General features: G+C 47.5%; 1 protein-coding gene and 1 long non-coding RNA gene across 3 annotated transcripts in view; one reads left to right on the forward strand and one right to left on the reverse strand.

Moving 5' to 3' along the window:
- cadm2b (cell adhesion molecule 2b) overlaps nucleotides 1-15,018 on the forward strand; it is a 447,462-nt gene that overhangs the window by 381,827 nt on the left and 50,617 nt on the right. The window lies entirely within an intron of this gene.
- On the reverse strand, nucleotides 2,893-4,411 carry LOC123729303 (uncharacterized). The gene is made up of 2 exons (XR_006761049.1): nucleotides 4,302-4,411; nucleotides 2,893-4,201 (listed from the first exon to the last, which is right to left on the reverse strand). It is a non-coding gene; the product is annotated as an uncharacterized lncRNA (long non-coding RNA).

Here is a 15,018-nt window from a genome sequence, read left to right on the forward strand (position 1 = left end):
ACAGTGTTTAAACCCTTTACAATAAAGATCTGTGAAGTTATTTTTATGAATTATCTTTGAAAGACAGGGTCCTGAAAAAGGGACGTTTCCATTTTTCTTAATTTCATTTGAATAGAATCCTTACATGACTTTAGTCTTAATGTCTCTTTAATGTCACAAGCTGGCTCTGAGGAGTCGATGTGACACTTGGTCTTTGTGAAAGATTTTTAACAGGCGCAGTAGTTCCTGCCGGTTGTGTCTGGGTCTGAGTGTGCTTCTGAAATGGCACCCTATTCCGTATTAAGGCCTATTGGCCCTGGTCAAAAGTTGTGCACTAAATAGTGAATAGGGTGCCATTTAGGACTGACACTAGGTCTTTATTGAAAATTTGTAGCAGGGAGCAGCCGTTCCTGGTGGGTTGTGTCTAAGTCTCCGTCTGCGTCTCTGTCTGTGTCTGCCCAGTGTGTCTGGGTGATTAATGGAGGAGGCTGTGGTATGAGACTCTCTGATTTAGATGACGCGCACGTACAGAACAAGTAGCTCACAGCGCACGTAGGCCACATGAAATGCCAGCAGTTAGCTGGCAGATCACAACCAGTCTGTCTCAAAATTAAAATCATCTATCTTTTTCACTATCCCTTGCTCTGTCTCTCTCTCTCTCTCTCACACACCCTTTCTCTGTTGATCTCACGCTTTGTCCTTCTCTCTTTCTCCCCCCTTTCTCCTACTTTCTCCCCCCTTTCTCCTCCCTTTCTCCTCCCTTTCTCCCCCTTCTCTGTCTCTTTCCTCTGCCTTTAGATCGTGGGCTAAAGGTAATAGATTGAGTCCAACAACACACGTACTAACAAGACTCAGTACTAGTGCTAAAAAAAAAATGCATTCTGAATAAGGGTCTTTCTATAAATCAGGATTCCAGTGGGTCTTTCTATAAATTAGGTTACCAGTGGGTCTTTCTGTAAACTAGGGTACCAGTGGGTCTTTCTATAAATCAGGATTCCAGTGGGTCTTTCTATAAATTAGGGTACCAGTGGGTCTTTCTCTAAACTAGTGTACCAGTGGGTCTTTCTGTAAACTAGGGTACCAGTGGGTCTTTCTATAAACTAGTGTACCAGTGGGTCTTTCTATAAACTAGTGTACCAGTGGGTCTTTCTATAAATTAGGGTACCAGTGGGTCTTTCTATAAACGAGTGTACCAGTGGTTCTTTCTTTAAACGAGTGCACCAGTGGGTCTTTCTATAAACGAGTGTACCAGTGGGTCTTTCTATAAATTAGGGTACCAGTGGGTCCTCTATAAACTAGTGTACCAGTGGGTCTTTCTATAAACTAGTGTACCAGTGGGTCTTTCTGTGAACTAGTGTACCAGTGGGTATTTCTTTAAACTAGTGTACCAGTGGGTCTTTCTATAAACTAGTGTACCAGTGGGTCTTTCTATAAACTAGTGTACCAGTGGGTCTTTCTATAAATTTGGGCACCAGTGGGTCTTTCTATAAACTAGTGTACCAGTGGGTATTTCTATAAACTAGTGTACCACTGGGTCTTTCTTTAAATTAGGATACCACTGGGTCTTTCTATAAATTAGGGTACCAGTGGGTCTTTCTGTAAACGAGTGTACCAGTGGGTCTTTCTATAAATTAGGGTACCAGTGGGTATTTCTATAAACTGGTGTACCAGTGGTCCTTTCTATAAATTAGTGTACCAGTGGGTCTTTCTATAAATTAGTGTACCAGTGGGTCTTTCTATAAACTAGTGTACCAGTGGGTCTTTCTGTAAACTAGTGTACCAGTGAGCATTTATTGTAGTGGACAACTGTTTGAAGCAAAGTAATGATTCATAATTAGCCTTTTTTTGTCATGTGAATACATAAAGATATAAAGGGAGAACATAGATATACATTCAATATAATTCATATGAAGGGAGAACATAGATATTCAAACCCACCCTTTCTCATGCATGGAGTCTTCACAGATTTGGCAAAAATCGTGTGACATAAAAGACTACCTTTCTTTCTGTAAATGTATGATAATGCTGTTTGTTGTTATATCATATACTAAGCATTTAACAATTGAAATTACGCATTGGCCTGGATCCTGTAAAATTCCTGGATATTGCTGTCAGACTTTCTTTTGGTGTGTCAATCTGGGAAGTGTACTGTAACTGTAACGAGTGTCGTAGGGTGTAGACCAAAACGCAGCGGGAAAATGTGTACTCATCTTCTTTTTATTTAGCGAAGAAGGAAAACCACAAACAACGTATACAAAAACAAACAAACGAACTGGACAGTCTGGTCAGGCACACAGCAAAACAAGAAACAATCTCCCACAAACCCCAAAACAAACATACTCCTAAGTATAGGACCTTCAATCAGAGGCAACGATAGACAGCTGCCTCCAATTGAAAGCCCCGATCCCCATTACCAAAACATAGAAATACAAACGCCTAGACAGAACATAGAAATAAACTAACATAAAACGATAACCCAAAAACCCCTGGAATATATAAATCAAATACCCCTCTACATACACAACCACCCCGAACCATATAAACCAAACACCCCCCTGCCACGTCCTGACCAAACTATAAGAACAAATAACCCCTTTACTGGTCAGGACGTGACAGTAACCTCGTAACATTTCGCATCGCTCTACGATATGTTACGGTGTAAAAACAGTTTTCATAGGCAAACGTATCCAAAATAAAGGTATATGATTACAAAATCCAATGCTTCAAACAGAAAGAGTAACTTTTTAATATGATTAATAAAACAAAAACCTATACTGTCATTATTGGTGTTCTTCAATAATTATGCATAGTAGTTATTTGATGCACGTTTGCTGTCTAGCTGTTTAGTTACGCGGGGACATTATCGCCCTACGTCAACTGATTCAGGAAATGATTTTCTGAATTGCAATCAAGTAATAAAGAGCTTGTGTGATGATACACGCGATTTAACAGCCAGTGCGGGAATTAATGTTGATCTGGAAGATTGACAGAACATTTTGGTTTCTATGTTGTTATGGAGGTTAAGATAATTAGCCTACTTCATGGACAACATTAAATCAAGATTCCTGAGGTAAGGTTAAGGTCTGTGTACCTTTTGAAAAAGGTTTGCTCCCTGCTGTTTCATTACAGTTTGTTTTCTGAGTTAAAACAGAGCAATCGGGAATGTGAAAATGGCTTGTTTATTCGTTTTTGAATAGTAAAAAAAACTAATTAAATGGCTTGTTTTCTTTCAGTTTTTGCATACAAAACCAAAAAACAACTTGATATTTCAACGTTCAAATGTGGGTGGGGTTAAAAGTGGAATGCCTGGTCAAGTGCACAGCCAACAAACCCTGTTCTATCAAAGTAGGAGGTCACCCTTCTAACTCCATTCTATGAATCTGTGAATCTATTATCTATTCATTAATTGATTAATAGCTTCCCATACTGTGCCACAGTGCCAAGAGAAGGTACCATTTCAAAATGTCTGCATAAGACTTAGTGTGTATTGACTTATTAATGAACTGCTGTTACTGTAAATGGTTAGCTGACTGATATATCCTAACTACCTAGCTACTGGTCAAACTTATTAAATGATGCTATAGATCTAAAACAACAGTATCTATTGCTCGACTAGAGATATGACCTAGCTATAGTTAGTCAGTGGTTACACATCTAAAGCAAGGGTGTGATTGGTAAATATGTCCTTTCACTGTTTCCAGCAGGTCTCCAGCTACCCAGACCTGTCTGATCAGCCTGATAGAGTGTAGTGGGTGTCTCCAGCTACCCAGACCTGTCTGATCAGCCTGATAGGGTGTAGTGGGTGTTTCCAGCTACCCAGACCTGTCTGATCAGCCTGATAGGGTGTAGTGGGTGTCTCCAGCTACCCAGACCTGTCTGATCAGCCTGATAGGGTGTAGTGGGTGTTTCCAGCTACCCAGACCTGTCTGATCAGCCTGATAGGGTGTTGTGGGTGTCTCCAGCTACCCAGACCTGTCTGATCAGCCTGATAGGATGGAGTGGGTGTCTCCAGCTACCCAGACCGGTCTGATCAGCCTGATAGGGTGTAGTGGGTGTTTCCAGCTACCCAGACCTGTCTGATCAGCCTGATAGGGTGTTGTGGGTGTCTCCAGCTACCCAGACCTGTCTGATCAGCCTGATAGGGTGTAGTGGGTGTCTCCAGCTACCCAGACCTGTCTGATCAGCCTGATAGGGTGTAGTGGGTGTCTCCAGCTACCCAGACCTGTCTGATCAGCCTGATAGGATGTAGTGGGTGTCTCCAGCTACCCAGACCGGTCTGATCAGCCTGATAGGGTGTAGTGGGTGTTTCCAGCTACCCAGACCTGTCTGATCAGCTGGTGGTTGTTTCTGGACAGTAAGGGCTAGGGGTTGTTTCTGGACAGTAAGGGCTAGGGGTTGTTTCTGGACAGTAAGGGCTAGGGGTTGTTTCTGGACAGTAGGGGCTAGGGGTTGTTTCTGGACAGTAAGGGCTAGGGGTTGTTTCTGGACAGTAGGGGCTAGGGGTTGTTTCTGGACAGTAAGGGCTAGGGGTTGTTTCTGGACAGTAAGGGCTAGGGGTTGTTTCTAGACAGTAGGGGCTAAGGGTTGTTTCTGGACAGTAAGGGCTAGGGGTTGTTTCTGGACAGTAGGGGCTAGGGGTTGTTTCTGGACAGTAAGGGCTAGGGGTTGTTTCTGGACAGTAGGGGCTAGGGGTTGTTTCTGGACAGTAAGGGCTAGGGGTTGTTTCTGGACAGTAAGGGCTAGGGGTTGTTTCTGGACAGTAAGGGCTAGGGGTTGTTTCTAGACAGTAGGGGCTAAGGGTTGTTTCTGGACAGTAAGGGCTAGGGGTTGTTTCTGGACAGTAGGGGCTAGGGGTTGTTTCTGGACAGTAAGGGCTAGGGGTTGTTTCTGGACAGTAAGGGCTAGGGGTTGTTTCTGGACAGTAAGGGCTAGGGGTTGTTTCTGGACAGTAAGGGCTAGGGGTTGTTTCTGGACAGTAAGGGCTAGGGGTTGTTTCTGGACAGTAAGGGCTAGGGGTTGTTTCTGGACAGTAGGGGCTAGGGGTTGTTTCTGGACAGTAAGGGCTAGGGATTGTTTCTGGACAGTAGGGGCTAGGGGTTGTTTCTGGACAGTAAGGGCTAGGGGTTGTTTCTGGACAGTAAGGGCTAGGGGTTGTTTCTGGACAGTAGGGGCTAAGGGTTGTTTCTGGACAGTAGGGGCTAGGGGTTGTTTCTGGACAGTAAGGGCTAGGGGTTGTTTCTGGACAGTAAGGGCTAGGGGTTGTTTCTGGACAGTAAGGGCTAGGGGTTGTTTCTGGACAGTAGGGGCTAAGGGTTGTTTCTGGACAGTAGGGGCTAGGGGTTGTTTCTGGACAGTAAGGGCTAGGGGTTGTTTCTGGACAGTAAGGGCTAGGGGTTGTTTCTGGACAGTAAGGGCTAGGGGTTGTTTCTAGACAGTAGGGGCTAGGGGTTGTTTCTGGACAGTAAGGGCTAGGGGTTGTTTCTAGACAGTAGGGGCTAGGGGTTGTTTCTGGACAGTAAGGGCTAGGGATTGTTTCTGGACAGTAAGGGCTAGGGGTTGTTTCTAGACAGTAGGGGCTAGGGGTTGTTTCTGGACAGTAAGGGCTAGGGGTTGTTTCTGGACAGTAAGGGCTAGGGGTTGTTTCTAGACAGTAGGGGCTAGGGGTTGTTTCTGGACAGTAAGGGCTAGGGGTTGTTTCTGGACAGGCCATGGGTATTATGATAGCTCAGTTTGTCACTGTCGAATGGTTTTTATACCTTTCTTCCTCTCTCCTCATTTCCTTCTCAACACCCATTGAATGAAAGGTCAGATGTCCCTCCCCTCTCACCTTCTTATCCAATGGGATTTGAGAAGTAGGCGAGGAGAGAGGATGTACAGAATGAAGGAAATACAGTTGACATTCTTCCTTGTGTCTTTTGTTCCTCACCCCACTCTCAAAGCACAATGGTGGAGAGGAGGGAAGGACAGTGGAAGCAAGAATGTGAAGTCTAGTTTTCACACACACACACACACACACACACACACACACACACACACACACACACACACACACACACACACACACACACACACACACACACACACACACACACACACACACACACACACACACACACACACACACACACACACACACACACACACACACACACACACACATTATTATTGTCAATGATTTAGCATTTTGTATAAAGAAAATATGTATTGTATATTATATTGGTTATTTTTAGCAAATGTTCCAGTGGTAATTCAATTAACCTGGAAGCCTATTGTATTAAGCATTGTGCTTGTTTAATCAATATATGCATTGTTTTAGTATATTAACCTTGTTGCATTGCTGACTATACAGTAGTCCATAATGCAATGTGGAACAATTACCTCTCTTTGTCCATCTAGACACAATGGGAAACGTCCTACCCACTACATCAGCTCTTTGTTGCCCCAAACCAAGGCCCTGCTGTTTAGAGAGGAAGGCAGATAGCATAGCGTGGAGACCCAGATTTTTACTACATCCAAAATGGCACCCTATTCCCTATGTAGTGAGCTACTTTTGACCAGGGCCCATACGGCTATACAGTATGGAATAGTGTGCCATTTGGGATACAGCCTTAGCCTGTAAATCGGAACCTAATCATGTCCTGCCAGACCTCAGCCCAGAATGCAGCTATCGGTAGAAAACAGGAAGGAAAAAAGCAATTTGTGGAGCCAGAAGAATCATGGTGCTAAAATGAAATTAGAAGTGTGAAAGAACGACTGTTATTTTCTCTAAATGATATCGCAGCCCGGTTATAATAAGGACGAGGTAGTGTGTGGAGTGAAGATTAGGGTCTTGCGTCTCAAATAGCACCCTATTCCCTATGTAGTGCACTACGTTTGACAGGGCACTGGTCAAAAAGAAGTGTGCTTTATAAGGAAAAGGGTTCCATTTGGGACACAGATTAAGACTCCTTCCTGACTCTACTCTGCCTGAGACCTAAATAGTGTTTAGCCTCCCTCTTGGTTCAGGTAATATTTTATATACAGATATAATGTTTTTTTTTTTTATCCAGTATTAGATGTTCTGTATTTGAGAAGCTGTGGATAGCTGTGGTGGTGAACAAATATAGTCTGATGCCTCAAAGAGTCAGAGAGAGGTGAGAAACACAGGACTGGAGAGAGTGAAGAGGTGAGAGACACAGGACTGGAGAGAGTGATGGGGTGAGGAACACAGGACTGGAGAGAGTGAAGGGGTGAGAGACACAGGACTGGAGAGAGTGAAGGGGTGAGAGACACAGGACTGGAGAGAGTGATGGGGTGAGAGACACAGGACTGGAGAGAGTGAAGGGGTGAGAGACACAGGACTGGAGAGAGTGAAGGGGTGAGAAAAACAGGACTGGAGAGAGTGAAGGGGTGAGAGAGGTGAGAGACAGGACTGGAGAGAGTGAAGGGGTGAGAGACACAGGACTGGAGAGAGTGATGGGGTGAGGAACACAGGACTGGAGAGAGTGAAGGGGTGAGAGACACAGGACTGGAGAGAGTGAAGGGGTGAGGAACACAGGACTGGAGAGAGTGATGGGTTGAGGAACACAGGACTGGAGAGAGTGATGGGGTGAGGAACACAGGACTGGAGAGAGTGATGGGGTGAGGAACACAGGACTGGAGAGAGTGAAGGGGTGAGAGACACAGGACTGGAGAGAGTGATGGGGTGAGAGACACAGGACTGGAGAGAGTGAAGGGGTGAGAAAAACAGGACTGGAGAGAGTGAAGGGGTGAGAGACACAGGACTGGAGAGAGTGAAGGGGTGAGAGACACAGGACTGGAGAGAGTGAAGGGGTGAGAGAGGTGAGAGACACAGGACTGGAGAGAGTGAAGGGGTGAGAGACACAGGACTGGAGATAGTGAAGGGGTGAGAAACACAGGACTGGAGAGAGTGAAGGGGTGAGAGACACAGGACTGGAGAGAGTGAAGGGGTGAGAAACACAGGACTGGAGAGAGTGAATGGTGTGAGAGAGGTGAGAGACACAGGACTGGAGAGAGTGAAGGGGTGAGAAACACAGGACTGGAGAGAGTGAAGGGGTGAGAAACACAGGACTGGAGAGAGTGAAGGGGTGAGAGACAGGACTGGAGAGAGTGAAGGGGTGAGAGACACAGGATTGGAGAGAGTGACGGGGTGAGAGACACAGGACTGGAGGGAGTGAAGGGGTGAGAAACACAGGACTGGAGAGAGTGAAGGGGTGAGAGAGGCGAGAGACACAGGACTGGAGAGAGTGAAGGGGTGAGAAACACAGGACTGGAGAGAGTGAAGGGGTGAGAGAGGGGAGAAGCACAGGACTGGAAAGAGTGAAGGGGTGAGAAACACAGGACTGGAGAGAGTGAAGGGGTGAGGAACACAGGACTGAAGAGAGTGAAGGGGTGAGAGACACAGGATTGGATAGAGTGAAGGGGTGAGAAACACAGGACTGGAGAGAGTGAAGGGGTGAGAGACAGGACTGGAGAGAGTGAAGGGGTGAGAGACACAGGACTGGAGAGAGTGAAGGGGTGAGAGAGGTGGGAGACACAGGACTGGAGAGAGTGAAGGGGTGAGAAATACAGGACTGGAGAAAGTGAAGGGGTGAGAGACACAGGACTGGAGAGAGTGAAGGGGTGAGAAACACAGGACTGGAGAGAGTGAAGGGGTGAGAGAGGGGAGAAGCACAGGACTGGAGAGAGTGAAGGGGTGAGAGAGGGGAGAAGCACAGGACTGGAGAGAGTGAAGTTCTACAGCTGCACCAGCGAGAGCATCCTGACTGGTTGCATCACCGCCTGGTATGGTAACCGCTTGGCATCTGAACGTAAGGCGCTACAGAGGGTAGTGCGTACGGCCCAGTACATCACTGGGGCCAAGCTTCCTGTCATCTAGGATCTATATACTAGGCGGTGTCAGAGGAAAGCCCAGAAAATTGTCAGAGACTCCAGCCACCACAGCCGTAGACCATTCTCTCTGCTACCGCACGGCAAGCGGTACCGGAGCGCCAAGTCTAGGTCCAAAAGGCTCCTTAACAGCTTCTACCCCCAAGCCACAAGACTGTTGAACAATTAATCAAATGGCCACCGGACTATTTACATTGAACCCCCCCTATTTACACTGCTGCTACTCGCTGTCTATTATCTAGGCATAGTCACTTTACCCCTATGTACAAATTACCTAGACTAACCTGTGCCGCCGCACATTGACTCTCTACCGGTACCCCCTGTATATAGCCTCCACATTGACTCTGTACAGGTACCCCCTGTATATAGCCTCCACATTGACTCTGTACCGTTACCCCCTGTATATAGCCTCCACATTGACTCTGTACCGTAACACCCTGTATATAGTCTCCACATTGACTCTGTACTGTAACACCCTGTATATAGCCTCCACATTGACTCTGTACCGGTACCCCCTGTATATAGCCTCCACATTGACTCTGTACAGGTACCCCCTGTATATAGCCTCCACATTGACTCTGTACAGGTACCCCCTGTATATAGTCTCCACATTGACTCTGTACCGGTACCCCCTGTATATAGCCTCCACATTGACTCTGTACAGGTACCCCCTGTATATAGTCTCCACATTGACTCTGTACCGGTACCCCCTGTATATAGCCTCCACATTGACTCTGTACCGGTACCACCTGTATATATAGTCTCCACATTGACTCTCTACCGGTACCCCCTGTATATAGCCTCCACATTGACTCTGTACCGGTACCCCCCTGTATATAGCCTCCACATTGACTCTGTACCAGTACCCCCTGTATATAGCCTCCACATTGACTCTCTACCGGTACCACCTGTATATATAGTCTCCACATTGACTCTCTACCGGTACCCCCTGTATATAGCCACCACATTGCCTCTGTACCGGTACCACCTGTATATATAGTCTCCACATTGACTCTGTACCGGTACCCCCTGTATATAGCCACATTGACTCTGTACCGGTACCCCCTGTATATAGCCTCCACATTGACTCTCTACCGGTACCCTCTGTATATAGCCACCACATTGCCTCTGTACCGGTACCACCTGTATATATAGTCTCCACATTGACTCTGTACCGGTACCCCCTGTATATAGCCTCCACATTGACTCTGTACCGGTACCACCTGTATATAGCTTCCACATTGACTCTGTACCGGTACCCCCTGTATATAGCCTCCACATTGACTCTGTACCGGTACCCCCTGTATATAGCCTCCACATTGACTCTGTACCGGTACCCCCTGTATATAGCCTCCACATTGACTCTGTACCGGTACCCCCTGTATATAGCCTCCACATTGACTCTGTACTGGTACCACCTGTATATAGCCTCCACATTGACTCTGTACCGGTACCCCCTGTATATAGCCTCCACATTGACTCTGTACCGGTACCACCTGTATATAGCCTCCACATTGACTCTGTACCGGTACCCCTGTATATAGCCACCACATTGACTCTGTACCGGTACCCCCTGTATATAGCCTCCACATTGACTCTGTACCGGTACCCCCTGTATATAGCCTCCACATTGACTCTGTACCGTACCCCCTGTATATAGCCTCCACATTGACTCTGTACCGGTACCCACCTGTATATAGCCTCCACATTGACTCTGTACCGGTACCCCCTGTATATAGCCTCCACATTGACTCTGTACCGTACCCCCTGTATATAGCCTCCACATTGACTCTGTACCGGTACCCCCTGTATATAGCCTCCACGTTGACTCTGTACCGGTACCCCCTGTATATAGCCTCCACATTGACTCTGTACCGGTACCCCCTGTATATAGCCTCCACATTGACTCTGTACTGGTACCACCTGTATATAGCCTCCACATTGACTCTGTACCGGTACCCCCTGTATATAGCCTCCACATTGACTCTGTACCGGTACCACCTGTATATAGCCTCCACATTGACTCTGTACCGGTACCCCCTGTATATAGCCACCACATTGACTCTGTACCGGTACCACCTGTATATAGCCTCCACATTGACTCTGTACCGGTACCCCCTGTATATAGCCTCCACATTGACTCTGTACAGGTACCCCCTGTATATAGTCTCCACATTGACTCTGTACCGGTACCCCCTGTATATAGCCTCCACATTGACTCTCTACCGGTACCACCTGTATATATAGTCTCCACATTGACTCTCTACCGGTACCCCCTGTATATAGCCACCACATTGCCTCTGTACCGGTACCACCTGTATATATAGTCTCCACATTGACTCTGTACCGGTACCCCCTGTATATAGCCTCCACATTGACTCTGTACCGGTACCACCTGTATATAGCTTCCACATTGACTCTGTACCGGTACCCCCTGTATATAGCCTCCACATTGACTCTGTACCGGTACCCCCTGTATATAGCCTCCACATTGACTCTGTACCGGTACCCCCTGTATATAGCCTCCACATTGACTCTGTACCGGTACCCCCTGTATATAGCCTCCACATTGACTCTGTACTGGTACCACCTGTATATAGCCTCCACATTGACTCTGTACCGGTACCCCCTGTATATAGCCTCCACATTGACTCTGTACCGGTACCACCTGTATATAGCCTCCACATTGACTCTGTACCGGTACCCCTGTATATAGCCACCACATTGACTCTGTACCGGTACCCCCTGTATATAGCCTCCACATTGACTCTGTACCGGTACCCCCTGTATATAGCCTCCACATTGACTCTGTACCGTACCCCCTGTATATAGCCTCCACATTGACTCTGTACCGGTACCCACCTGTATATAGCCTCCACATTGACTCTGTACCGGTACCCCCTGTATATAGCCTCCACATTGACTCTGTACCGTACCCCCTGTATATAGCCTCCACATTGACTCTCTACCGGTACCCCCTGTATATAGCCTCCACATTGACTCTGTACCGGTACCCCTGTATATAGCCTCCACATTGACTCTGTACCGGTACCCCCTGTATATAGCCTCCACATTGACTCTGTACTGGTACCACCTGTATATAGCCTCCACATTGACTCTGTACCGGTACCCCCTGTATATAGCCTCCACATTGACTCTGTACCGGTACCACCTGTATATAGCCTCCACATTGACTCTGTACCGGTACCCCCTGTATATAGCCACCAAATTGACTCTGTACCGGTACCACCTGTATATAGCCTCCACATTGACTCTGTACCGGTACCCCCTGTATATAGCCTCCACATTGACTCTGTACCGGTACCACCTGTATATAGCCTCCACATTGACTCTGTACCGGTACCCCCTGTATATAGCCTCCACATTGACTCTGTACCGGTACCCCCTGTATATAGCCTCCACATTGACTCTGTACCGTACCCCCCTGTATATAGCCTCCACATTGACTCTGTACCGGTACCCACCTGTATATAGCCTCCACATTGACTCTGTACCGGTACCCCCTGTATATAGCCTCCACATTGACTCTGTACCGGTACCCCCTGTATATAGCCTCCACATTGACTCTGTACCGTACCCCCTGTATATAGCCTCCACATTGACTCTGTACCGGTACCCACCTGTATATAGCCTCCACATTGACTCTGTACCGGTACCCCCCTGTATATAGCCTCCACATTGACTCTGTACCAGTACCCCCTGTATATAGCCTCCACATTGACTCTCTACCGGTACCACCTGTATATATAGTCTCCACATTGACTCTCTACCGGTACCCCCTGTATATAGCCACCACATTGCCTCTGTACCGGTACCACCTGTATATATAGTCTCCACATTGACTCTGTACCGGTACCCCCTGTATATAGCCTCCACATTGACTCTGTACCGGTACCACCTGTATATAGCTTCCACATTGACTCTGTACCGGTACCCCCTGTATATAGCCTCCACATTGACTCTGTACCGGTACCCCCTGTATATAGCCTCCACATTGACTCTGTACCGGTACCCCCTGTATATAGCCTCCACATTGACTCTGTACCGGTACCCCCTGTATATAGCCTCCACATTGACTCTGTACTGGTACCACCTGTATATAGCCTCCACATTGACTCTGTACCGGTACCCCCTGTATATAGCCTCCACATTGACTCTGTACCGGTACCACCTGTATATAGCCTCCACATTGACTCTGTACCGGTACCCCTGTATATAGCCACCACATTGACTCTGTACCGGTACCCCCTGTATATAGCCTCCACATTGACTCTGTACCGGTACCCCCTGTATATAGCCTCCACATTGACTCTGTACCGTACCCCCTGTATATAGCCTCCACATTGACTCTGTACCGGTACCCACCTGTATATAGCCTCCACATTGACTCTGTACCGGTACCCCCTGTATATAGCCTCCACATTGACTCTGTACCGTACCCCCTGTATATAGCCTCCACATTGACTCTGTACCGGTACCCCCTGTATATAGCCTCCACGTTGACTCTGTACCGGTACCCCCTGTATATAGCCTCCACATTGACTCTGTACCGGTACCCCCTGTATATAGCCACCACATTGCCTCTGTACCGGTACCACCTGTATATATAGTCTCCACATTGACTCTGTACCGGTACCCCCTGTATATAGCCTCCACATTGACTCTGTACCGGTACCACCTGTATATAGCTTCCACATTGACTCTGTACCGGTACCCCCTGTATATAGCCTCCACATTGACTCTGTACCGGTACCCCCTGTATATTGCCTCCACATTGACTCTGTACCGGTACCCCCTGTATATAGCCTCCACATTGACTCTGTACCGGTACCCCCTGTATATAGCCTCCACATTGACTCTGTACTGGTACCACCTGTATATAGCCTCCACATTGACTCTGTACCGGTACCCCCTGTATATAGCCTCCACATTGACTCTGTACCGGTACCACCTGTATATAGCCTCCACATTGACTCTGTACCGGTACCCCTGTATATAGCCACCACATTGACTCTGTACCGGTACCCCCTGTATATAGCCTCCACATTGACTCTGTACCGGTACCCCCTGTATATAGCCTCCACATTGACTCTGTACCGTACCCCCCTGTATATAGCCTCCACATTGACTCTGTACCGGTACCCACCTGTATATAGCCTCCACATTGACTCTGTACCGGTACCCCCTGTATATAGCCTCCACATTGACTCTGTACCGTACCCCCTGTATATAGCCTCCACATTGACTCTCTACCGGTACCCCCTGTATATAGCCTCCACATTGACTCTGTACCGGTACCCCTGTATATAGCCTCCACATTGACTCTGTACCGGTACCCCCTGTATATAGCCTCCACATTGACTCTGTACTGGTACCACCTGTATATAGCCTCCACATTGACTCTGTACCGGTACCCCCTGTATATAGCCTCCACATTGACTCTGTACCGGTACCACCTGTATATAGCCTCCACATTGACTCTGTACCGGTACCCCCTGTATATAGCCACCAAATTGACTCTGTACCGGTACCACCTGTATATAGCCTCCACATTGACTCTGTACCGGTACCCCCTGTATATAGCCTCCACATTGACTCTGTACCGGTACCACCTGTATATAGCCTCCACATTGACTCTGTACCGGTACCCCCTGTATATAGCCTCCACATTGACTCTGTACCGGTACCCCCTGTATATAGCCTCCACATTGACTCTGTACCGTACCCCCCTGTATATAGCCTCCACATTGACTCTGTACCGGTACCCACCTGTATATAGCCTCCACATTGACTCTGTACCGGTACCCCCTGTATATAGCCTCCACATTGACTCTGTACCGTACCCCCTGTATATAGCCTCCACATTGACTCTGTACCGGTACCCCCTGTACATAGCCTCCACATTGACTCTGTACCGGTACCCCCTGTATATAGCCTCCACATTGACTCTGTACCGGTACCCCCTGTATATAGCCTCCACATTGACTCTGTACTGGTACCACCTGTATATAGCCTCCACATTGACTCTGTACCGGTACCCCCTGTATATAGCCTCCACATTGACTCTGTACCGGTACCACCTGTATATAGCCTCCACATTGACTCTGTACCGGTACCCCCTGTATATAG

The sequence above is a fragment of the Salmo salar genome, chromosome ssa20, assembly GCF_905237065.1.
Source record: "Salmo salar chromosome ssa20, Ssal_v3.1, whole genome shotgun sequence".
NCBI lineage: Eukaryota > Metazoa > Chordata > Actinopteri > Salmoniformes > Salmonidae > Salmo > Salmo salar.